Raw genomic sequence first — 27,042 nt, forward strand, 5'->3', positions numbered from 1 at the left:
ATGACAGATGGCTACTTGTGGTTTGAAGGGTTACCTTTCCCTGTGATTGGTTTTAGTTCTGAAGTTTTGAAAGAAGCAGGTGCTCAGTTTGTGATAAAGGATGAAGACACAGTATTGGTGACCTACCCCAAATCAGGTAAGGAAACAGGACAGGGACCATCAATGGGAAAGGCGATGGCTGAGTTCCTCGCTTACTCAGCAGATGGATGGCCTGCCCTCTCCATGCCAGGGACCCCTGCTTTGGGGAAGAAGGGGCAGTGCCCCAGGCCACTTGCATCCAGACTAGGACAGAGTGACTAAGTGCTCAGCAGGGGTCATCTGAGGTATGAGAGGGAAATATAGGAGTGAATCCTAAGCAGATTTGGGCATTTGTGTGGTGGCACAGGAGAAGGGGGTGGAAGAGGGTGGCCTGTGAAGCCCTCCTGGTGAAATACCAGCTGAACAGGAAGGAAAAGTCGGAATGGAGGTCCTGTGGTGGAGGGTACTGTAGAGCAGGAGGGTCGGCATGGACAGAGCCTGGGAATCAGAAAGAGCCTGGAAAATTCAAGGGACTGAAAGGACATGTGTCATGCACCTACAGGAGAGGGGCTGGGGGCAGGAGCACTGCAAACTGGGCGAGGATTGGGGCCAATGACCTGTGAAGGGACACGAGGTTGGAAAGTCAAGGGAAGTTGGGACATATTAGAAGGATCGCAGCTACGAGCTAAGGGCTGGAAGCTACCAAAAATCCACTGGTAATTTAATGCGTAAACAAAATGTGGGGAGTTGATACAATGGAGTAAGATTCAGCCTTAACCAGGACGACAGGCTGACTCCTTCTACAATATAGGCCAATACTGGGCCTCATGCTAAGTGCAGTCTGATGGGCACAAAAGGACAAATACTAGAGGAATCCAGGGGGTAAAGTGTTGTCTAGTTCACAGAAACAGAGAGCCCCATGGTGGGTTTCATGGCCTGAAAGATGGAATTAGTAGGGAAATGTTGTTAATGAGCAGAGAGTTTCAGTTTTTCAAGACAAAAAGCTTCTGGACATCGGCTGAGCAACAGCAGGAACAAGCTGAACGCTGCTCAGCACCACCCCATGGCATGCTTAAAATGGGCAGATGGTAAAGTGCATGTTATGTATTTTATCATAAGTTTTGTTCTCAAGCCAGGATGAAGTGAGTGATCGTCACTTTCCCTTCCTTCTCTAGGAACCCACTGTTTGGTTGAAATTCTCTGCATGATTCACTCCAATGGTGATACCAAGTGGATTCGATCTGTGCCCAACTGGGATCACTCACCCTGGATAGAGACCGAAGGGGGTTGCAAACTTTTAAATGAGAGAGAAGGTCCATGGCTCATGTCCTCTCACCTCCCTTTCCATCTCTTCCCCAAATATTTATTCACTTCCAAGGCCAAGGTCAGTGTCTAATGTTCAATCCATGCTTCTCTCCTTGCAAGTGCCTAGATAACCCCTTTATACCTTGCTGGGGTGTGTGCTCACTGGGTAGATTGGGGGAGACCTGAGATTCTCAGATATTATTTAGGTTCATGTGGCCACAACCAGACCACACTTGAGTGCAAGGATGTGGACCATTCTGCAGATTAGCCTCACCTGAGTTCAGGGATAATATGACTGGCTGAAGTCAGAATCTTAGAAAACCACATTCCATGTGTAACCTGAATTATAACTACATCTACACTAGACTGTCCCAATTTACAGCTCTTAACAATGTCTGCCAATACTTACTCAATCACAGCCTCCTTCCAGGTACTAGCAAGCACCCAAGTCATTGTTGCCCATATGCTGAGAGCAGAGCCTGCATATATTGATGAATGCTCACATCCAGGGGACTGCTAGGAGTCGTGGCTAGCTAGGTAATGATGCCAGCCCTCTGCATGTCTCTGTGCTCTCTGATCAGCAACCTCTCCAGCCTCCCCATGGCTGATGGGTGATCAGTACAGACCATGGATATCCAAGATCTAACAAATTAAGAATTGTAATGCTGTCTGCTGTAATATGTAAATTAAAATTGGAAGAATGAACGAGGCTCAAAAGAACCAATAAGGCTCATCATTGGAGAAATGCCCGTTTATTGAGGAACAGCTCTGCAAACTTATAGAGCCCGGATGGTTTGACAGTTATGACAGTTAATTGTTTGACAGTTGGGACAAGGTGCTTTCTGATTGGTGGGTAAGGATCATGTGAGTCAGCAGGGCTATTCTGATTGGTTGGTAAGCATCATGAGAGTTAGTAGGGCTCACCATTGAATGGCTCTTCTCCAAGGATGGGGTGGTTAGTCTTTGGAGCCAAGGGGACTCCCAACATTCCCCCCTCTTTGTTATAAAATGAGAATTGGCACCATATCATTCTGGCTGCTTCCTGCTGAGATAGGGTGGCGTGGGCAAATCAGAGAGGAGGGAAGTAAGGAGCCCCTACAGGAGGACAGAGAGGACCAGTATAACATCAGGAACCAGATGATGTCAGTCCATTTAGCATAGGTCTCACCTGCAGGTAGCCAGGATTTGGTAATTCCTGAGGAGAGGCTGTTTAAAAGCTTGATTAGAAATTTTATCCACCTGAGTCTAACTGAACTTCATGATAAAGGACAGGAACAGGCACAGGGAGTTTTTTTTTTTTTTTAGCCCATATCTAATGGGGGTCTCTTTGTCTGCAAGTTGCTTCGTTGGCACAAGGGGGATTAAGTGTTCTGCTTTGAGCGGGGCGTTGAGTGTTCAGCCTTGATCGGGGGCTTGGGTATTTGGGCTTGAAACAAACAGGTGATAAAGAACCAGACAGAGGGTTTGAGAAGCCAGGTCATCCTGCAGCTAACTTTGCTTGGCATGCCCTGGAGACAACTCATTCAGCCTGTCCTGCACATAACACCCCCCTTTCCACTCTTCATTCCTAGTCCACTCTAGCTCCCTCCCCTCTCTATTAAGGCTGCTCTTATTGACCACCAAACTCTCTCCTCCCTGGGTGTCTCTGAAACCAGCTTGCTTCTCTCTTTACCTTTCTTGAAATATCACTGTTCCCAGCTTTCCCTAGTCACACCAAGAAGGCATGGGCTTTGTAAAGAAGGCAGCTTCTCTCATGCTCTGAATGAAGGTGGCCAAGGGACGATGGTGGCCCATTGTTGCCAGATTTCCCTTTGAGAGCAGTCAGATCTCTCCAGGTTTTATGTGAAACACTTCAACTTTAAATACTGATACTTGAAATTCTTACGAAACTCGAAGGGCTAACAAAACACACTTGTTCCTCCTTAAGCCCAAAAGGCAACTGGTCTTATGATAAGTTGGTAGACAGTTTGAGTTTGGCCTCCAAGGGAGTGCACATAATCACCTGAGCAGGAACCTCCCATTTTGGTTTTAGAGGGGGCTTTTCCCCGGTGGGCAACAGTAAACAAGTTGACCAGGTGTTAAGGAGGTGAGGTTTTGAGAGAAACTGGGGTCAGGAAGGACCCAGTCTTGATAGCGCCAGAGTTCAGAGCGTAGATGGAAGAGGAGGGGCAGGGCATAGGTTTCGGGGATGGGTAGGGGTTCTGTGGGCAATCTGGGAGGAACAAGGGCACGGCCATACATGACTTTGGAAGGTGAGAGATTGGAAGGCTTCTTTGGCAAGGCCCTAATGTGCAATAAAGCCAAAGGGAGCACCTTTACCCAGTCCAGGCTTAATTCCATGGGGAACTTGGTGAAGGTCTCTTTAAGGGACTGATTCGTCCTTTCAAACTTTCCATAAGCCTGGGGGCGGTAAGGGCAATGGAAATGCCAAGGAAGTGATAGCGTGTGAGCCTGTCCCTGAGTTATCTGCGAGGTGAATTCTGGATCATTGTCTGATTGGATAGAAGTGGGCTTCTGAAATCGGAGGTTCATGTGAGTAAGCAACAGATCAACCACCTTAGAAGCCCTCTTGTTAGAAGTGTGAAGGGCTTCACCTCATCCCGAAAAAGTATCTACCAATACAAGAAGATATTTTATGTTTTTTTTACTTGGGGCATGTTGGTGAAATTAATCTGCCAGTCTTCACCTGGAGTATGACCAGGGGCCTGGTGAGAAGAGAAAGGTTTAGGTTTTAATGGGGTATTGGTATTGGTTCTCTGGCAGATCTGACAAGCGGAAATGATCTGTTGTAGGAGGGTCTTATCACATGGGGAAAGGGTGAAAAAGGAGTGAAGGAAAGTTAGTGAGACTCTGGATTAGAATGAAATAGAGAGTGAAGAAACTGGAAGAGTTGTTGGGGATCTTTGGGCTGATCCCCAATGTTGAGAGGCACAACCAAAGGGGCCCCAGCAAACTTCCAGCTGATTGGCTCACAACGGCCCCAGCAAACTTCCAGCTGCCAGCTGATTGGCTCCTCTGTGGTGATGCTCATTGGGCTGTTTCCCCGCCCTTTCAGACCACGGAGCTGCTCATTGAGGGACTCTTTGGCTCTGCTCACATGACCCAGCCAATTGGCCTCAAGAGCAGGAGGAGTGGGGGGTTGAGAGGCTTGCTGGAAGCCAGTGGTGGCAGTTGGCTCTGAGGGAATTCCTGAAGAGCTCGAGTGGTGCGGCCTGTGTGTTCTAAAAATAAAGTTCGTTTCTGCTTGACAAGAATTGTGCCCAGACCCAAAAGGGTCTACAAACAAACTATTAGAGCTAATAAATGAATTCAGCAAAGTGGCAGGATATAAAATCAACATGCATAAATCAAATGCATTCCTGTATATCAGCGACAAACCCTCTGAAATGGAAATAAGGACAACCACTCCATCCACAATATCCTCAAAAAAAAAAATAAAATACTTGGGAATCAACCTAACAAAAGAGGTGAAAGACTTATACAATGAATACTACAGAACCCTAAAGAGAGAAATAGAAGAAGATCTTAGAAGATGGAAAAATATACCCTGTTCATGGATAGGCAGAACTAACATCATCAAAATGGCGATATTACCAAAAGCTCTCTATAGGTTTAATGCAATGCCAATCAAAATCCCAACGGCATTTCTTGTAGAAATAGAGAAAGCAATCATGAAATTCATATGGAAAAATAAAAGACCCAGAATAGCAAAAACAATGCTAAGCAGGAAGTGTGAATCAGGTGGTATAGCGATACCAGACTTCAAACTATACTACAGAGCAATAGTAACAAAAACAGCATGGTACTGGTACCAAAACAGGCAGGTGGACCAATGGTACAGAATAGAGGACACAGAAACCAATCCATAAAACTACAACTATCTTATATTTGATAAAGGGGCTAAAAGCATGCAATTGAGGAAGGATAGCATCTTCAACAAATGGTGCTGGGAGAACTGGAAATCCATATGCAACAAAATGAAACTGAATCCCTTTCTCTCGCCATGCACAAAAGTTAACTCAAAATGGATCAAGGAGCTTGATATCAAATCAGAGACACGGCGTCTGATAGAAGAAAAAGTTGGCTACGATCTACAGACTGTGGGTTCGGGCTCCAAATTCCTCAATAGGACACCCATAGCACAAGAGTTAATAACTAGAATCAACAAATGGGACTTACTCAAACTAAAAAGTTTTTTCTCAGCAAAAGAAACAATAAGAGAGGTAAATAGGGAGCCTACATCCTGGGAACAAATCTTTACTCCTCACACTTCAGACAGAGCCCTAATATCCAGAGTATACAAAGAACTCAAAAAATTAGACAATAAGATAATAAATAACCCAATCAACAAATGGACCAAGGACCTGAACAGACATTTCTCAGAGGAGGACATACAATCAATCAACAAGTACATGAAAAAATGCTCACCATCTCTAGCAGTCAGAGAAATGCAAATCAAAACCACCCTAAGATACCATCTCACTCCAGTAAGATTGGCAGTCATTAGGAAGTCAAACAACAAGTGCTGGCGAGGATGTGGGGAAAAGGGTTCACTTGTACATTGCTGGTGGGACTAAAATTGGTGAGGCAAATTTGGAAAGCAGTATGGAGATTTCTTGGAAATCTGGGAATGGAACCACCATTTGACCCAGCTATTCCCCTTCTTGGTCTATTCCCTAAAGACCTAAAAAGAGCATACTATAGGGACACTGCTACATCCATGTTCATAGCAGCACAATTCACAATAGCAAGACTGTGGAACCAATCTAGATGTCCTTCAATAGACAAATGGATAAAAAAAAATGTGGCATTTATACACAATGGAGTATTACTCTGCATTAAAAAATGACAAAATCATAGAATTTGCAGGGAAATGGATGGCATTAGAGCAGATTATGCTAAGTGAAGCTAGCCAATCCCTTAAAAACAAATGCCAAATGTCTTCTTTGATATAAGGAGAGTAACTAAGAACAGAGTAGGGACGAGGAGCATGAGAAGAAGATTAACACTTAACAGGGATGAGAGGTGGGAGGGAAAGGGAGAGAGAAGGGAAATTTCATGAAAATGGAAGGAGACCCTCAGGGGTATACAAAATTACATACAAGAGGAAGTGAGGGGAAAGGGGGATAAATATAAGGGGGAGAAATGAATTACAGTAGAGGGGGTAGAGAGAGAAGATGGGAGGGGAGGGGAGGGGAGGGGGGATAGTAGAGGATAGGGAAGGCAGCAGAATACAACAGACACTAGTATGGCAATATGTAAATCAATGGATGTGTAACCGATGTGATTCTGCAATCTGTATATGGGGTAAAAATGGGAGTTCATATCCCACTTGAATCAAAGTGTGAAATATGATCAATCAAGAACTATGTAATGTTTTGAACAACCAACAATAAAAATTAAAAAAAGAAAAAAAAAGAATTGTGCCCAGCCAGACTGCAGCATTTGGTGGCCTGTACGGGGAACGAACCCGCGACCTTGGCGTTATCAGCACTCCATGACCTGGTCAAACAACAATTAGCAGGAGGACATATACAAAATTCTGTATCTCCCCATAATATTCCCATTTTTGTCATCAAAAATAAATCTGGTAAATGGAGATTATTGCAAGATTTAAGAGCCATTAATAATGAGATGATTATTATGGGACCTGCTCAATCGGGTATTCCCCAATTGTCTGCTTTGCCAAAAACCTGGTATTTTTTAGTTATAGATATTAAGGATTGTTTTTTTATCAATTCTAATTCATCCTGAGGATATTCCATGTTTTGCATTTACTATCCCTGTACTGAATCATGAAGGTCCTGATCAGAGATATGAATGGAAAGTACTCCCTCAAGGGATGGCTAACAGCCCAACTATGTGTCAAATTTATGTTAACAAAGTAATCCAGCCACTTAGAAATCAAAATCCTGAACTACAAATATTACACTATATGGATGATGTATTATTAGCACACAAAGAAAAAACATATTGCTAGAATGTTATGCCACACTTACAAACTTATTAAAAAATTATAATCTAGAGATAGCAATAGAAAAAATACAATTAAATTTTCCAATTAATTATTTAGGAGTTCTATTATCCTCAACCATGGTCCGTCCACCAAAAATTCAAATATGAGTAGATCAACTCAAATCACTTAATGACTTTCAAAAGTTATTAGGAGACATAAATTGGATAAGGCCTTATCTAGGCATACCAACAGGAGAGTTGGGACCTTTATTTGATATCCTAAAAGGTCCATCAGATCCAACTTCACTCCGAATGTTAACACCTGAAGGAAGAAAGACATTAAAAATCATTGAAACGTATATGGAAAACATGCATTTGGATAGAATTGATATAAGTTTGCCTTTATTATTTACTGTACTACCACCAAAAAATATTCCTACATGAGTATTTTGGCAAGAAGGTCCATTATTATGGATACATTTATCTTATTCTCCTAACACTATTCTTACTAGATATCTTGAGGCTGTAGGACAATTAATACTCAAAGGAATAAAAGCAGTAAAGGGAGTGTTTGGAATTTCTCCCAATAAAATTATTACTCCATATACTATGGATCAAATTGATGAGTTAGCTAATGAGTTAAATACTTGGGAAATAATCATGGGCAAATCTAATGTTTCATTTGATAACCACTTACCATCTAATCCTTTATTGTCTTTTTGGTCTTTGCATCCTGTAATTTTTCCAAAAATGACAAGAAAAACACCTATCATGAATGCTCCAAATATATTCACTGATGGGTCAAATAATGGTACACCAGCAGTAGTTACACCTGATCAAACTTTTACATTTTTAGTACCCAAACAATCAGCTCAAAAGGTAGAGCTTAATGCAGTATTACAAGCTTTTGTGATGTTTAAAGATTCTATATTTAATTTATTTTCTAATAGTCAGTATATAGTTAATGCTATAGTATCCCTTGAAGATGCTGGTAGGATTTCCCCTTCTGCCGCAGTCCAGCTGCAGCAAAATAACGGGGGTGGGGTGGGGGGGTGATGAACAACTTGTGTACATTGATACAGCTGGAGTGGGAGCCTTTTATTGTAGGACAGGAGGGGTATATATACATTCCACACAGCTTATCCTAATTAACATAAACTAGATACAGCAGTCCACCAATAAGGCATCTCCACACTTAATGGCTTGCTGGTGTTACTTTACAAACCACTCCCTCTGGCAAAATGCCAGGCGCCATCCTTGTTTACAGACCTTAACATTTCCCCCCTTTTTTTTTTAGAGAGTGAGAGAGGAGGAGAGAGAGAGAGAGAGACAGAGAGAGAGAGAGAGAGAGAGAGAGAGAGAGAGAGAGAGAGAATTTTTTAATATTTATTTTTTAGTTATCGGCGGACACAACATCTTTGTTTGTACATGGTGCTGAGAATCGAACCCGGGCCGCACGCATGCCAGGCGAGCGCGCTACCACTTGAGCCACATCCCCAGCCCCATCCTTTTGTTTAATTTTAATAACAACCATAGTGGTTTTTACACAAACACCCATAAATAATCTGCTACAAGTAGAAGGGGAGGATACAAAATGCCACAATACCAAGCCAATTGATGGCTCCATGCAAGAAGCCCTTGGAAAAATTATACCAGCAATGACACCATTAGCAAAGATACCAATTTACAATTTGTTGTAGATTACAGTTTGTTGTCTCAGTCCAGGTAAAGTAGTGTCTTAATAGATTAACTCACAGTCCAGGTAAGTTCTGCAGGCAGCTAGCTTGATCCAAAGTCTTGTCCGGTTCTCAGCAACACTGGAAATTCTTCCACCTTTATCTTCACCAGCACTGGGATGAAGGCAGGAACTCCGGATGGCTAAAGAAAATCCTGTAGTATTCCAGCAGGCACTAAGAAAACAACCTTCTGAACAATTTAGTACATTATCTCAAGGTTTTTTACATTTGAAATAAGCCTTAATAGTGCTCATTACTCATTAGCTTCCAGGTGTGGGAGAACCATTATAGTCACTGGCCTTGGAAATGATCAAACTTCAGGGACGTGGGCTGTTTTCCCGCCTGCAGTCCCAGGCAGCCCCAGATGGCCCTGGGGAGAGTCCCGGACTCAAACTGCTTTTGGGCACAGGGAGCAAGAGCCTGTGAGACTGTGCCTCCGGGTCAGGTTTGGATTTGGGCTCTCGAAGTGGCATCCCACTCCCCGGGTGGGGGGGCGGGGAAGAGCTGGCTGCCGCTGCTTGGAAAGTCCTTGCTGCGCCATGACCGGCTCACGCACGTGGCAGCCACCACACCGATTTCTATTCATGCACCTTCCGGTAACGAAGAAAAGTATTCAGTAATAGCCTTTTGCTGCAACTTTTTTCCTGATAATCCTTCCTCCTCTGAACTTTCTTTTTCTTCCTGACTAGAGTTCCTGGGCTTTTATCAACACATGCCCTAATTATTCTTAGTTCCACTGGGGTGCCTTCTTCCCTTAGTAATTTACTTAACACCCCTTCCATATTTTTGTCACAAAGACAATACAATACACCAAGACAAAACAAGACCAAACATACTGTATCAATCTTCTCCATTTTTTCAAAATGGCCATTTTTCTTCTCGCCTTATCTAGGGATGAGCAGATTTGCTCCCGTCCTATCTAGGGACGGGCAGCTTTTTTTTTCATCACTTACCCCCGAGTGTCCCGGGGCTCCCCGGACAGGCCACCATCTGCCACAGTCCGGCTGCAGCAAAATAACCGGGGGGTGACAAACAACTTGTGTACATTGATACAGCTGGAGTGGGAGCCTTTTATTGTAGGACAGGAGTGGTATATATACATTCCACACAGCTTATCCTAATTAACATAAACTAGATACAGCAGTCCACCAATAAGGCATCTCCACACTTAATGGCTCGCTGGTGTTACTTTACAAACCACTCCCTCTGGCAAAATGCCAGGCACCATCCTGACTTGTTTACAGACTCTAACACCCTTCCTCTACTCTTTTCTCTTTGTTTTCCACTATAAAAATCTAATCTAGGACAGAAAAGATCCATTCTTTATAGGACATATCAGGGCACGTACAGGATTGCCTGGAGCCCTTAGTTTGGGCAATGATTTAGCAGATAAAACTACACATGATGTACATATTTTCTCTACACTAGAAGAAGCTACAAATTTTCATAAAAAGTTCCATGTCAATGCTAATACTTGACAAAAGCATTTTAAAATAACTAAGGAACAAGCTAGACAAATAATAAAACAATGTCAAAATTGTGTGACCTTTTTACCACAAGTGAATCTTGGAGTCAATCCTAGAGGACTGATATCTAACCATATTTGGCAGATGGATGTCACACACTTGCCAGAATTTGGAAAATTAAAATATTTGCATGTTACAGTGGATAATTCTTCCAGATTTTTGATGGGCTCCCTTCATGCCGGAGAAAAAACTAAAGATGTTATAGCTCATTGCTTACAAAATTTTGCCACTGTGGGCATTCCAAAACAGTTAAAAACAGATAATGCCCCTGGTTATACTTCTACATCCTTTAAACAATTTTGCTCATCATTCAGCATTACTCATATAACAGGAATCCCATACAATCCACAGGGACAAGGCATGGTTGAAAGAGCTCATCAAACTATTAAAATGTACTTATTAAAACAAAAAGAGCGAATTGGGAAGGGGTATATATTCCCCAAAGGTAAACTTAAAATAACCCTTTTTTTACTTTAAACTTTTAAAATTTGGATTCATCAGGGCTTAGTGCTGTGGAAAGGCATATGTGTCCAAAAAAATGTACATAAGCCCAAGGTACTTTGGAAGGATACTCTAATAGGACAGTGGAAAGGTCCTGACCCAGTAATTGTCTGGAGTCGGGGGTCTGTTTGTGTGTTTCCACAGGGAGAACAGCAGCTGATTTGGAATCCAGAGAGATTAACTAAAGCGATTTCTACAGACCAAAAAGAAGATGATTTGGCTCAAATCCATAACAGATGATATCCAGAACTCCAGTTTGGCTATCCTTACATCTGTGACAGTGGTTCTCCCACACCTGGAGGCTAATGAAACCAGGATGCTTTTTTCAATATCTATTTTATTATTGCTCTTTCCCACATCATGAAGTTCTATTTTGTTGTTTGAGCTCATACAGACCTAGGTTAATGTTTTGCTGATCAGTTCTATTTTTTGACTATAGAGTTTTTAAACATTGCAATGGAGATTTCACCTGTAAAAAGTTATAAGGCCTTTACTATTATGTTATGTGTTGTATGTATTATATTATGTGTGCACACTTGTGTTTTGTGTGGTATGTTTGTATGTGCATATGTCCATATATCATATATGATGAGTGCTCATGAAAAAGTGGATCCAAATTTTTTTTTCTTATTCACGTGATTTGCATGGTTTAATTTAAATTGGGTAAACAGTTGTTGAGGATTGTTTTGATATGTGAACAATAAAGGAGGTTAACAGATCTGTTTGTTTACTTTCACCTTTCCTTTTCATTATATTTAATAATTCTGTTCAGGATAATGTAAATTGTTCAGAAAATTGTTTTCTTTTAGTGCCTTCTGGAATGTTACATAATTTTTTCTTTAGCCATTATTGCCAGAATTCCTATCTTCATCCCAGTGCAGGTGAAGACAAAGATAAAACCAATCTACAGCTTCTGCAATGGCTAACACTGAACTGCTTGCAGAACTTGCCTGGACTATGTTATCACTTTGTATGCATTGTGAACTATCTGTTGGTGCAGCAATTTGTGGTAGTGACGGGGTGCAGCAATTTGTGGTAGTGACGGGGTATTTTTGCTGATGGTGTCATCGGTGGTACAATTTTTCCAAAAGGAGCTGTCAATTGGCTTGGTGTATCCTCCTCCCTTCTGTTTGTGATGGTCCTTCAGCTAAAATTTGGGGGCCAACAGAGGTGAGGCAAAGAACCTCACCCCCCTGCTAGTACAAAGACCTATCCACAGGTGTGGCTGTATACTGGACTGGTAGTCAATGACGGGTAAGATCCAATTGCAATGGTACCAACCTAAGACAGGAGGCTGATGCCTTGAGGTCAGCTCATGCGATGACGGGTAAGAACCATCTGTAGTATTGGACAACCTAAGGCAGGTAAGGTCCCTCAGCCACATGCTTGTTGTTTAAACAGAGAGGGGGAGATGTTGAGAGCCACAGCCAAAGGGGCCCCAGCAAATTTCCAGCTCATTGGCTCAGGGTGGCCCCAGCAAACTTCCAGCTGATTGGCTCACCCTGGCCACAGCAAACTTCCAGCTGCCAGCTGATTGACTCCTCTGCAGTGATGCTCATTGGGCTGTTTCCCCACCTTTCAGACCACGGGGCTGCTCATAGAGGAATCTTTTGGCTCCACCCACGTGACCCAGCCAATCGGCATCAAGAGCAGGAGAAGTGGGGGGTTGAGAGGCTTGCCGGAAGCCGGTGGTGGCAGTTGGGCTCTGAGGGAATTCCTGAAGAGCTCCTGTGGTGCGGCGTGTGTGTTCTAAAAATAAACTTCGTTTCTGCTTGACAAGTGGCTCATAAATTGTGCCTGGCCAGACTGTGGCACTCTGGTTGTAATGAAGAGTAGCAGAGAATAGTAAAGCTCTGTAGGGCTGCTGCTGGAGCCACTTGATCGGCCTTGGAATTCCCTATAGTAGTAAGGGAGGAGTCAGTTTGGTGGGTCTTGCAATGGATTATTTCCAGTTGGGAAGTCAGACTGGAGGCTCGTAGTAGGCCAGATATAAGTGTAGAATTAATAACAATCATTAGTAGACCCCTTTCTTTCCAAATGGCTGCGTGGGAGATCAGGATATGGAAGACATATTTGGAATCTGCATTTAGGGAGAGGGTTTTTCCCTCTATTAGCACACATGTCCTTGTGGCAGCTATGAGTTCAGCTTGTTGGTTGGTGGTATTAGTGGGAGAGGTTTTGCCTCTATGATGGATGAGAGGGAAATGACAGCATACCCCGCCAATTTAACCCCTTCATGTATAAAGGAGCTACCATCTGAGACCCAGACGAGGTCCAAAGAGGGCAGGGGTCCCTCAGGAATGGTGGTAGGGCAGGGTAAAATCATCTCTAATACCTCCAGACATTTGTGAACGGGTCTGGTGAGGGAGAAGATGGGAGGAGGGAGGCAGGTTATTCAAGGAATGAGACAAGGAGGGATAGAACCCTGGAAGGAGGAAGTGACTGTAGCCCCTTGTAAGTGAGAAAATCCTTTAGATGGTGAGGAGGTGAGATGGTTAGTGGGGAGCCAAAGGTAAGCTTGTGTGCTTCTTTCTGGAGGTCATGGGCCGCTGCTAGGGCTCTGAGACATGGGGGCCAGCCCCTGATGGTGGGGTCGAGCTGTTTGGATATGTAGGCCACTGGTGAAAATGTGGGGCCATATTCCTGACCCAGAACGCCCAGACTTTGTCTCTGTTTTTCATGTACATAGAGGGTGAAGGGTCAGGAGAGGTCGGGGAGTTGCAGGGCATGTGCCAAAAGGAGGGGCTTTTTAAGAATTGTAAAGGGCTTTCCTACCACTGAGGGTAGGAATTCATCTTGGGGGCCCTTGTCCAGATTATATAGTGGCCTGGTGAGCAGGGAGAAATTAGGAATCCAGGCTCTGAAGTATCCAGCCAAACCCAAGAAGGAGAGTATGTCATCTTTGGTCTTTGGTGTGGTTATAGACATAAAAAGCTGCTTTCTGTCTACTGGAATGGCCTTTTTCCCTTGAGAGATAGAGAACCCCAGATATGTGACCTCTTTTCATGCTATTTGCACCTTTTGTGGAGAGGCCTTATATCCCTTTAAGGCCAAGAAATTAACTAGGAGAAGTGTGTCATCTGTTGAGTGCCCTTTGGAGGGGCTAGAAGAATTTGTAGAGTTTTGCAAGAGTTGCAGAGAGCAAGATTGGATCAGAGCAAGAAGAATGCCTGGATATAAGCCATCTCTACCCATTTTTTTATATGCTTTTAGTAATTATAGACATCCTTTAGAATCTAGGAATCCAAGGACCCAAAAATGGGCCATCTGCTTAAGTTGGCCAGGCCTGGGTGCTGTATTTGATCCAAGAATCATTGTAGGGGAAGAGTCGACCGGCAGAGAGGACACATTACCCATGTAAGGAGGAGGGAAGAGGACGCAGAGAAGAAGTAAACTGATTTATTGGCAAAAGGGGTGTTCCTGCTAGAGCCCAAAATCAGAAGTGCCTAAGTGGCAGGTTCGAGCTGCAGAGATTAGTCATTACTGAATCCTGACAGCCAAAGCTCTCGTCCTGGATAGAGCCAGAGCTATGGGAGACCTTGGCCAAGGCATTTCGGGACCCCTCCTGGAGAGGCCAGATACTCCCAGGGCTGGAAAGAGAAGAGAGGAAGAAGAGGGTAAGCATGTCTCTAGCGGCTGAGTCTTAAAGGTGAGAGGACTAGGACTTCAAGTCTACCCAAGGAAGGAGTCCCTGAGGGCCACCATAGCCTTAAAGGCTATGGTGGGGTGCTTTTGTCCCCACAGGTGGGCAAAGAGATTTGCTGGACAATAATCAGCATATTGCAAGAGGGTGTTTTCAGGGCACTGGGGTGAAAAGATCCCTGAGGAAGGACAGTCCAGATTAGTTGTGGAGACTGGTGGTGGGATCTGTCCAGGTAAAGGCAAAAAGATCTTGTGATTTGGGGGCAAGGGGAATGGAGAAGAAAGCATCCTTTAAATCTGTGACTGAGAAGTGGGTGGCAGTGTGGGGGATCTGAGACAGCAGTTTGTATGGGTTGGGATCCAAAGGATGTATGGGCCTAATGGAGGTGTTGATGAGTCGTAGGTCCTCAAGTAAGTGATAGGACCCATTGGGCTTTTTTACCACTAGCATGGGAGTATTGTAAGGGCAATGAGCAGGACCGAGGTACCCCTTGCTAAGAAGGTCCTGAATAATGGGTTGTAGGCCCAGAAGAGCTTTTGTGGACAGAGGGTATTGAGCCTGATTGGGGAAGGTGTTGGGATCTTTGAGATGAATGTTAACTGGTGGGCTGGAAACTGTGGAGGAGGTGTGGGTATCCATTAAAATCGGGTCAACCAGGGTTGGGGATGTGGCTCAAGCGGTAGCGCGCTCGCCTGGCATGTGTGCGGCCCAGGTTCGATCCTCAGCACCACATACGAACAAAGATGTAGTGTCTGCCAAAAAAAAAAAAAAAAAACTAAAAAATAAATATTAAAATTCTCTCTCTCTCTCTGTCTCTCTCTCTCTCTTTCTCTCTCTCTGCCTCTCTCCCTCTCTCTGCCTCTCTCCCTCTTTCTTAAAAAAAAAAAAAATCGGGTCAACCAGGTTCATAGGTAAGGGGTCTTTTTTAGTATGGTGTTTCATGTCTTCTGTCAAAAGGGCCAGGAAAGATGAACAGGCTGATTATGGTGCCTGACTGATGTCAGGAGCCCTGATGTTGATTGTTGTATTGAATTTAGAGAGAATATCTCAGCTGAGCAAAGGAACTGGACATTGTGGTATAACTAGGAATGTCTGAGAGAATGGGAAGTTGTCTATGGAACAGAGTAATAGGGTAATCTTTCTTGGATAGATGGCCTTTCCTCCTACCCTGACAATAGGAGAGGTGGTCAGCACTGTTTGCCCTTAGAATTCTGTCAGGACTGAGAAGGTAACCCCAGTGTTAAGGAGAAAGTCAACCTTGCATCCTTCCACCTGAATCCACACCCTGGGTTCCTGTCTATTGATCATTACAGCTGGGGACAAGGACCCAAGGCTCCATCAATCTTCGATTGCCATGCCCAGAAGGTCGGAGGGTTCTGTGGCCATAGGTCTCCTATGGGATCTAGGACAGTCAGAACCCCAATGACCTTGTTGTTGACATTTAGGGCATGGGGTATGCAGAGTGCGTGGTGTGAGGCATGCCCTGGCCCAATGTCCCTGCTTGCCACACTTGAAGCAGGTGCCCTGGGGGGGGTGGGATTTGACCTGTTGTGATGGACGGTGACCCCAGGAAGCACCCTGCAGAGCCTGGGCGAGCATCTGAAATTTATTGTGTTTGGACTTTTGATTTAAAGGCTACCGCCAAGATCTCCGTCTGGGGGGAAATATGTCATATGGACATGATGGCCATCTGGGGTTTCGGGATCTAGGTTAGTATACTGCTGAAGGGCTTTCGTAAGTCAATGCAGAAATTCCATTGGGATCTCCTCTCACTTTTGAATAATCTCTTGTAATTTTTGGAAATTGACAGCCTTACATGCTGCTTTTTTTGAGCCCAGCAAATATACATGCGGAGAATCGGTCCCTACTCTGTATGCCAGCTTGTGTATAATAATCCCAGTCGGGAGTCTGATCTGGGTGGCCCCGGAGGGTGATGGGGACTGGCTAGGTGAGTTTCATCCTCATGGGCTCTGGCAAGTTCCCAGACTCTGGTACGTTCCTTAGGAAGGAGAGCATTAACCAGTAACATCTATATATCATGGTGAGTGAGGCTATAAGCCTGGACGACCCATAGAAACTCTTTATGTAAGTGGTGGGACTAAAGTTGTCGGGCAAGTCAGGGGGAGCACCTGGGGGGCTGTACGGATCTGACAAGGATGTCAGTAGGGAGGGGATTCATCTGCCCGACAGGTTGGGGTAGAACGAAGAAGAAAAAAAGCTTCAACATAGGGGATATCCTTCCACTTTTTTGAGCGCTCACAGAAGTGAAATAGATGTCTGAGAATTGCAAGCGGGTTCCAGAGAGTCCACCGTGACCCTGAAGGTTGTGGTGGGGTGCGTTCTCTCCTCCAGATTGGGTGTCAGAGATTTGGCGGATGATCACAGTCAAAGCCCCTACGTAGCCCATCTGAAGTTGGATGCCTGATAGGGGAACTCACCTACTGAAGAGCCTGTGTTTTGTGAGTAGTAGCAGCGCTCGAAAGAGTGGACGAGGATGGCAAGCCTTGAGAGGGGGTCCTTGAGATGCGAGGCATTCTGCCTCCCAGGTTTGGGCCCCGATGAAAGAATGAACAAGGCTTGTCATCGGAGAAAATGCCCATTTATTGAGGAACAGCTCTTCATATTTATAGAACCGGGTAGTTTGACAGTTATGACATTTTAACTATTGAATGGTTAAACAGTTGGCATGGGGAGCTTTCTGATTGGTGGGTAAGGATCATGGGAGTCAGCAGGGCTAGTCTGATTGGTGGGTAAGGATCATGGGAGTCAGCAGGGCTAGTCTGATTGGTGCTAAGGATCATGTGAGTCAGCAGGGCTAGTCTGATTGGTGGGTAAGGATCATGGGAGTCAGCAGGGCTAGTCTGATTGGTGGGTAAGGATCATGGGAGTCAGCAGGGCTAGTCTGATTGGTGAGTAAGGATCATGGGAGTCAGCAGGGCTAGTCTGATTGGTGGGTAAGGATCATGGGAGTCAGCAGGGCTCACCATTGTACGGCTCTTCTCAGGGGATGAGGAAGTTAATCTTTGGAGCTCGGGCAACCCCAACAAAAATAATAATAGTAAAATGTGTATTTGGTGAATGAATGCTATAAGTAATTTATTAAAGGAACCCATCATGTTTAATAAAGATTAAGGAAGAACTGCCCAGGGAAAGATCAAGATCAAGGTGGGGAAATGACTGAGACTGTTTTTTCATTTTCTCTTTTTCCCTAATTTAAGGTGATATATATCATGGGAAATCCCAAAGATGTTCTTGTGTCAGGTTATTATCATTGGACTATGACAAAACTATGTAAGAAACCAGAGTCACTGGAACAGTATTTTTAATGGTTCATCCAAGGAAATGGTGAGTGTTCTTCACATATAGGTCTCTGTCCTCTATTCTGCTGGTCTTTCTCTTATTACATGATATACCTTATTATTCTTCTGCATATTTTCCACATATGAGAGAAAGCAGACAACCTTGACTCAGTGAGTCTGGCTTTTATCAGTTTGCATGCTGGTCTCCAGTGCCATCCATTTTCCTGCGAATGATATAATTTAATTCTTCTTTATGACTAAAGTAAAATATATTATATGTATGATTCCACATTTACTCTTTATGACTGAGTAAAATCTATTATATGTACGAACATATTCATCAGTCACCAAGGCTAGTCCTGTAGCTCAGCTGCTGGGAGTTGAACTGCTATCCACCTGGGGGGCATGTGTTGCTGTAGTGTGCTTTGTTTTGATGAATCCCAAGGAGCTCTATGATTAGGGCATATGTTGGCTCCATTCCTAGTCTTTTGAGGAAACTTCAGACTGATTTCTAAGTTGTTGTACTAATCTCCAATCCCAATAGTGTGTAAGTGCTCCTTTTCACTCAATCCCTGCCAGTGGTTATTACTATTTGTGTTCTTTTTTTTTTCTTAAAGAGAGAGAGATGAGAGAAAGAGAGAGAGAGAGAATTTTTAAAATATTTATTTATTTTAGTTCTCGGTGGACACAACATCTTTGTTTGTATGTGGTGCTGAGGATCGAACCCGGGCCGCACGCGTGCCAGGCGAGCGTGCTACCGCTTGAGCCACAGCCCCAGCCCCACTATTTGTGTTCTTGATGATTGACATTGTAACTGGAGTGAGACACGATCTCCGTGTAGTTTCTATTTGCTTTTTTCTGGTTGTTAATGACTTTGAGAATTTTTTTTCATAAAATTATTGGCCCTTGTATTTCTTCTTTTGAGAAATGATTGTGATTTGCCCATCTCTTGATTTGGTTGTTTGGTATTTTGTGATAAGATTTTTGGTCTTATCCCAATCAAGAAATGAGCTAAGGAACTGAACTGACACTTCTCAGAAGAAGATATACAATCAATCAACAAACACATGAAAAAGTTCAACATCTCCAGTTAGTAGAGAAATGAAATCAAAACTACTCAAGATTTCATTTCACTCCAATCATAATGTCAATTTTCAAAAATACAAGCAATAAGAAGTGTAGTGAGGATGTGGTAAGGGGAAAAGGCACATTCATACCTTGCTGGTAGCTCTGAAAATTGGTGCAACCACTCTGGAAAGCAGTATGGAGATTCCTTAGAAACTTTGGAATGGAACCATATTTGACCTAATTATCCCACTTCTAGGTCTTTACCCAAATGACTTAAAATCAGCAGACAATAGTGACACAGCCACATCAGTATTTATAGCAGCTCAATTCACAATAGCTAAACTTGGAAGCAACCTAGATGCCCTTCAACAGATGAATAAATAAAGAGGCTGTGGCACTTATACACAATGGACTATTACTCAGCATTAAGAGAGAATAAAATTATAGCATTTGTAGGTAAATGTATGGAGGTTTAGAATATCATGCTATGCAAAGTAAGACAATCCTAAAAAAAAAAAGGCCAAATGTTCTCTCTGATAAGGGGATGCAGAAACCAAAGTGGGGAATTGTGGTCAAGGGATGAAAGAAGGAACTTTGTTTGGGCAATGTAGGGGAGGAGATGTGGGGGCAGGAAGACGGTGGAATGAGATGGACATCATTACTCTAAGTCCTTGTGAGAGTGCAGAAGATGTGGTGCGACTCTACATCATGCACAACCAGGGAAATGAAAAGATTGGCTCCGTTTGTGTACAATAAATCAAAATGCATTCTACTATATGTAAAACTAATTAGAAGAAAGGATTAATAATAATAATAAACTTATTTTTGAGTTCTTTTTATGTTCTGGATGTTAATCTTCTGTCAGACAATTAGCTGAAAAAGGTTTTGCTCCCTTCTGTGAGCCCTCTTTCTCTGTCTCATTTCCTTTGCTGTGTGGAACCCTTTTTATTTTTTAATTATTTACACGACAGTACAATAACCTGACATATCATACATTTAAATCAGATGGGATATGATTTCTCATTTTTCTGAATATACAGGTTGAAGAATCACATTGGTCCTGCATTGTGGAAGCTTTTAATTTGAGCCTCTCCATTTATCAACTCTTGGTTTTCTTTCCTGAACACTAGGAGTCTTATAGAAATAACGCTTGCACCTACAGATCGGAGGATAGGCATTATGATTTCCACTAGTAGTTACAGTGTTTATGGTCTAATTCCTGTTTTTTGATCCACTTGGAGTTGATTTTTCTGCAGGATTTTGCTTCATCCTTCAAACTGTAGATATTCAGTTTTCCAAGCACCATTTATTAAATAGGCTTTGTTTTCTCCAAAATTTGCTTTTCGTGTCTTTCGTAGGGATCATTTGACTCTATCTGTGGGGGTTTGTCTCTGAGTCTTCTAATCTACTGATCTCAGTGAATGTTTTGATATTAGCACACTTTTTTGTTACTATACCTTTCAGTATGATATGAGACTGGATAGACTTTAAAACATGATAACTTCAGCATTATTAATATTATTCTATGGCACTGGGGATTAGACCCAGGGCTCTGCAGGTGCTAGTCAAGTGCTCTACAACTGAACCACACCCTCAGCCCATTTTCATATTTTATCTAGAGAGAGCCCCCCACCTAAGTTGCTGAGGATGGCTTTCAACTCTCAATCCTCCTGCCTCAGCCTCCCGAGTATCTGGCATACAGGTTTGCACCATCACATTCCTCTACCTGGGTATTTGTTGAAACCTTTGTGAATAGAATTGTATTTTTTAATTCTTCCTCAGCAGATTCATTCTCATGATGAAATAAGTGCTTTTTTTTTGCTTGTTTATTATGTGTGTTGCTATTTTCCTCAATTGACGAATTCTAGGAGTTTTTGGGGAAAGGTTCTTGGGTGTTCACAGCAGAGCCTCCTATCACCTGCAAACAGTGATAACGAGGCTTCTTTCTTTCCCACTGGTGAGGTTTTGATTCCATTCTCTGCCAATATCTCTGGCTCGAGTTTCTAGAGCTCTATTGAATGGCAGTGGTGAGAGTGGACATCCTTGCTTGTTCCTGATGTTAGGAGAGATGCTTCCAGATTTTCCCCGTTTAGCATGATGTTGGCTTGGGGTTTGTCACACACAGCCCTCATGATGCTCAGCCAAGTTCCTCTGTCAAGGCAAATTCTATTGATGTGGGGGAATACATTTATGGATTTGCCTGTGTTGACTCAACCTTACATCCCTGGATTGAAATAAACATCTTGTGATGCACAATCGTAAAGTATGTACATAACATGTCCTGAGTATAATCTTAATGCTGGATAGGATTTGCTGATATTTTAATAAGCTGTTCTGTATCTGTGTTCAACAAGAATATGGGTCTGTTGTTTTCTTACTTGATCTGTGTTTCCCAGTTGAGTATCAGTATGCGACTAGTTTTATAGAATGAATTCAGGAAAGGTTCCCCTCTCTATTTCATTACCTATTTTGAGCAGCATTTATCAATATTACGTGAGTCAAGCTGTCAACCTGTGTTGATAGATACGGATGTTGTAGCCTTGTTTTGGCAGTGTGTGTCCTACAAACCTGTGCTTGCCCCACAGTGCCCTATGGATCATGGTTCGAGCACATTTGTGGCTGGATGTCTATGAGACACAGGGAGAGCATCCTGCTGCTGAGTTATGAAGAGCTGCAGACGGTGAGCCCCCACTCATAGCCAGTGACTGCCCATGTGCCAATATCCTCACTCCCTCTGATGTCCTTGGTCCTCAGTGTCTCCCCTCCACGTTCCCTGTCATAGCATAGGCAGTGGAGGTTACTGAGAGGAGATGAGCCTCTGGCCTCCATTTCCCTGCTTCTGTGAGACACTCCCCAAGCTCCAAGCTCTTTCTTCATATCTTCCAACTTATAGCATCTGGCAACATCTAAAGGGCCCTTCCAGAAACCGAGGCAGAGTGCCACGGCTTATGCCACCACCTGGGGCTGCCAAAGTCTCTGCCTGCAGGACCTCCTCTGTTCCCCAAACTAGCCATCAAAAAGGGTGGAGCAGAAAGCACTAATCCCATAGTTAGGTCCACCTTTCTGGCTTCCCCCTTGACTGACAAAGTGACATGAATGTGAGGTGCCACTTTGGGTGACTATTCTGAGGGGTCAGGGGCTGGAGTAACAGGCTCAGCCCTGGTGGGTGAATGCAGGGTACAGCTGGGAACAGCAATGACTTCCAGTGATCTGAGGCAAAGGGTGGTAACTGTGTAGAAGAGTAACTAATTATATATTTCAAAATAGCAAATGGAGAAGATTTTGAATGTTCCCAACTAAATAAATACTGTCATCTGAGTTTGCAGATGTGCCACTTACACTGATTGGATCATCACACTTTGAGCAGGTACTTAGCTGGTGCAGAAAAAAACTGCCCATAAACTGCACAGAGATGCACAGGGCTCTTTGAGAAGCCCATGGAACTGACAGAAATGGAGGTGCATCTTTCACATTCCTGGGATCAGTAGGTCGCTATTTATGGACCCCCTGGATGGGCGTGTTGCTTGAACATGTGGAGCTCTTGGTCCCCAAGTCCCCTGGGTACTGAGAGTGCTCGACCAAGGATGAAACAGAGCTTCCATGGATCTTTGATGTGGTAGATATAAAAATTCTCTCATCTCAGTCCCTAAATCCTGACAGCATGCAACCCACTCCCACAGGTTAATCAGGAGGAAAGGGAGAACTGGGCCCTGGAGTCAGTGACAGTCCACCCCTCTGTCTGCTGACTCTGAAGCAGGTTCTTTTCCTTTAGAGTCAAGGAGTCTTCCATCCACAGTTCCACAAAGTCCTTCCAGCTATTATTTTTACACTGTTTCTATTGATTTCATGTAAAATTTCTATTTGGAAAACTCTTCAAAACACATACAAACAAAAACATGGCTTTCTTCAGGCCCCACGGATCCATCAGTGGGGTTATTTTGCAGCACTTGCTATGGGGTCCCACCCATGAACACATGCTCACATCCTGATCCTCTCATTCCCTGAATGAGTCCAAAATTTCTCATTTAAAAGAAACTTTGATCACCAGTCACAATTTCATTTAATCATCCAGTTAATTCAAGAACCAGAAAAGTTAATGATTCTTTTGATTTTACTTCAAAGTCCAATCTCCCAGTATCACCCCCAACATCCAATGGTGGCCAGAGCTGGAACCCCTGCACCTCCCACAGAGAGCTCATCACCATGACAGATGGCTACTTGTGGTTTGAAGGGATACCTTTCCCTGTGGTTGGTTTTAGTTCTGAAGTTTTGAAAGAAGCAGGTGCTCAGTTTGTGATAAAGGATGAAGACACAGTATTGGTGACCTACCCCAAATCAGGTAAGGAGACAGGACAGGGACCATCAATGGGAAAGGCGATGGCTGAGTTCCTCGCTTACTCAGCAGATGGATGGCCTGCCCTCTCCATGCCAGGGACCCCTGCTTTAGGGAAGAAGGGGCAGGGCCTGTGGATGATGCTCAGCCCTGGGGGGTGGGAGCAGGGTACAGCTGGGAACAGCAATGACTTCCAGTGACCTGAGGCACAGGGTGGGACTGAGGAGAAGAGTAACTAAGTATATATTTCAAAATAGCAAACGGAGAGGATTTTGAATGTTCCCAACTAAATAAATACTGTCATCTGAGTTTGCAGATGTGCCACTTACACTGATTGGATCGTCACACTTTGAGCAGGTACTTAGCCTAACACTATTTTTCTGCTGGTGTAGAAAAAACTACCCATGAAATGCACAGAGATGCACAGGGCTCTGAGGGAGGCTCACAGGTCCAGACGGAACAGAAAGCTTTAAAATATTTAGAAGCTTTTTCAGAAGTGGTCAAAAATGAACAAAAGTAAAGGAGTGAGCAGACCTTAGAAAACCCTTCTCCTGTGGGTGTGTCTTGGGAACAGAGAAGGTGCCACAGGCTCAGGCATCTGTTCCCCTGGAGAAGGGACCCTGGTCACCTTCCTGCAGCTGCTTCCTGTTCTGCTGTGTCCTCAGGTGAGGTCGGTCCTCAGGGAGGAGCCTTGGTGCCCCCTTCAGCCACCTCAGCAGCAAGCTGCACACTCCTGTGATGCTCCTCTCCAACCAACAACCTGTGCTTACATCATTGCCACAGTTGGGTCTTCTGTCACTCAGTGACTGGGGCTCGTGGAAACATGACAATAATAAAGGACTGTGGTGCTGACAGGAGGTCTAGGTCTCCAAGGAAACCCTCTCTTCTCATAATGACCTGTTCCCTTGCTGTGATCTCCCAGGAAAACCATCCATAATCATGGGGTCAAGTTAAGGAGACGTTGTAAAGCCCCGTGTGTTATTAAGTGTCAGTCAAGGGACGCAGGATCACTTGGGGTGAGCATTAGCCTTTGGGGACTTTGTCTCCCTGCCTTATCTTGAAATCTCAGGCGTCTCCTTAGAAACCCCAGCCCCTGCCTTTGGGGTGTCCTGACTCCGCCTCCTGGAAGCCCCTGTGATCTTCAGTCACCACAGACCTCAGGCCCTCTGCTGGCCCTGGCCCTGCCTCCCTGCTCTGGGTCCCCAGCAGGCTGCTCCCATCCTGATGTCATTCCCCTCCCCTTCCTCCCCACAGCCCTCCTAACACCCTTCCCATCCTCCAAGTCCTGCTCTCCTGCCCGCTCACAGCTTCCCTCTTCATGTTCACATGTAGGACCCAAGGAGCGCCGTAGAGAGGATCTGTCAGTTCCTGGGGAAGAAGTTGAGTCCAGAAGAACTGGACTCCGTCCTCAAGAACAGCTCCTTCCAAGTCATGAGACAAAACAAGATGTCCAACTTTGAAACGTTGCCTGAAGCTTTCATTAGGAAGCCTTTCTTACTTACAAGAAAAGGTAAATGCCCTGGATTCAGAGAGGGTGAGCCTACGTGGGCATCTTGTGTTTCCCCGGCACTAAGAATGCAGGTGTGGGACATTTCAACTTGAGCCCTTCATGGCCCAGAAAGCCTCTCGTGCCCTTCAGGAAAACTGTGTCATGGGCCTGGGATGGGCTGCAGGTTCCTGGGAAGGTGACTCAGTCTTGGGGAGGAGGGGGCTCTGGAGATGGTGGTGTCTGGGCCACTCCACTGATGACTTGCCACAGAGCACTGCCCTAAAGAGAGGGAGACACAGAGAAAGACACGACTGGAGAGAGTGAGAGGAGGGCATTAGCCATGAGACATTGTAAGGCCTCCTTCCTGTGAGCAAAGACGAATCATGTCCCCACCCTTGGGTTCAGGCCTTGAAAATGTCTGCTCCAAGTAGTGGCAGGACCTGTTTTGCCATATTCCTCCAGTTCACATGGATCTGAAATGGTGCCCCATGGAATCAATACACTAAATGCTTCAAGGGATATTCAGGAGGTCAGGATTCCTGCCACCCAGTGGGCCTGGAACCCAGAGCCACAAAACAGAGATGGGGAATGAACTCAGGGTGGAGCCCAGGCCTAGCAGAAGAAATCGGTAAAGATTGTTCTAGTTGGGCTGGGGATGTGGCTCAAGCGGTAGCGCTCGCCTGGCACGTGTGCAGTCCGGGTTCGGTCCTCAACCCCACATACAAATAAAGATGTTGTGTCTGCCGAAAACTAAAAAGTAAATATTAAAAAAAAAAATTCTCTCTCTCTCTCTAAAAAAGATTGTTCAACTAATTAGGATGACTATGAAAGTGGGAGTCATGTGTGCTATTAGGATAGCCTAGTTTATATTTATCTGAGTTTAATTCTTACATGCCTATCTTACATTGGTTTAACTATTGTTATATTTTGATTAATTAATTAGATCAGTCTGCTATGTGAAAATTAATTTATATGACAAATAATGCTGTAATCACTTAAATAAAGGGTAAGAATCACATTCCTATCTTTAGCACCCATTCTACCACCACCACCCTGTCACTGGGTAACCCCTCCAGGGGGTTTTTTAAATTCTTGTCTGTAAAGCAGGGTATTATGCTAGTCTATTCCTCATTCTTTATCAGTCCTTTCAAAAAATATTTATTGAGCATATACCGTGTAATTCCTTTAAGCAGTAATTCTAAGGTAATTTGTGAAAATGATTTCATACCCTAATATGTTGGAAATGCATACCTTATGCACATTAAAAAAGGAAGTACACAGAACATATCATGTTTGATCATTGCTATGAATGAGGATGGAGATGTACGGTTCTGAGCTGAGAGCCCCACCGAGTCACTGCACTGGAGTAAACATATGAGTGAGGCCAATGGACAGAGGTGGAGGTGTCTGCTAGGACAGCACTCTGGGGTGAGGAGCAGGGAAGGTAAACACCCTGAGGAGGGGGCAGCCTGGCAGGTCTGAAGCTGAATCAGAAGACTGTGTCATGGAGCCGAGAGAGCAAATGGGAAGTCCCAGGATGGAGTCCCAACCAACAAGGACCCTACAGCTAGAGCCTCAAAGCACCAGGGAACTTGGCTGAAGGAGACTGGACGTCCTGGGAAACTCTGAGCCCCAAGGGACTGGAGCCACTGGGTTTGGCAAGGGGTCACCATGGGTTCCTTGTGCAGAAGAACTGATCACAGGGATTGGCCAGAGCAGAGAGACTTGGTGTGACCTGCTCTCATCACCCAGGTCTGAAATTTTGTTAGCTTGGGCCAAAGGGCTCAAAAAACAAGTGGTCAGCCTTAGTTCCAGTCCAGGTGTTCTGATTTATAGCCAGGATCGCTGCTTGTGGATTCTGTGCAGGGTGGTTTGGGAGAGAAGGGCAGTCAGGACCACCTTCCAGACAGGGAGAGGGGAATGCGCATGGTGGCCAGGCAGGAGAAGGCCTCACCATGTCCCAGGGGTCACTCTGCTGTCTTGACAGAGCAGGGAGGAGGTAGCCGTCTTAAGACCTCTCCCTGGATCTGATCTGCGTCTACTTCGTGTTTTCCAGGCATCTGTGGGGACTGGAAGAATCACCTCACAGTGGCCCAAGCTGAAGCCTTTGATGAAGTTTACCAGGAGAAGATGGCGGGTTTCCCCAAAGACCTGTTCCCATGGGAGTGA

General features: G+C 44.3%; 1 pseudogene; it reads left to right on the forward strand.

The window, feature by feature from the left end:
- On the forward strand, positions 1-27,042 carry LOC143383878 (sulfotransferase 2A1-like; annotated as a pseudogene).

This window comes from Callospermophilus lateralis, chromosome 18 (genome assembly GCF_048772815.1).
Source record: "Callospermophilus lateralis isolate mCalLat2 chromosome 18, mCalLat2.hap1, whole genome shotgun sequence".
In the NCBI taxonomy this organism is placed as follows: Eukaryota; Metazoa; Chordata; class Mammalia; order Rodentia; family Sciuridae; genus Callospermophilus; species Callospermophilus lateralis.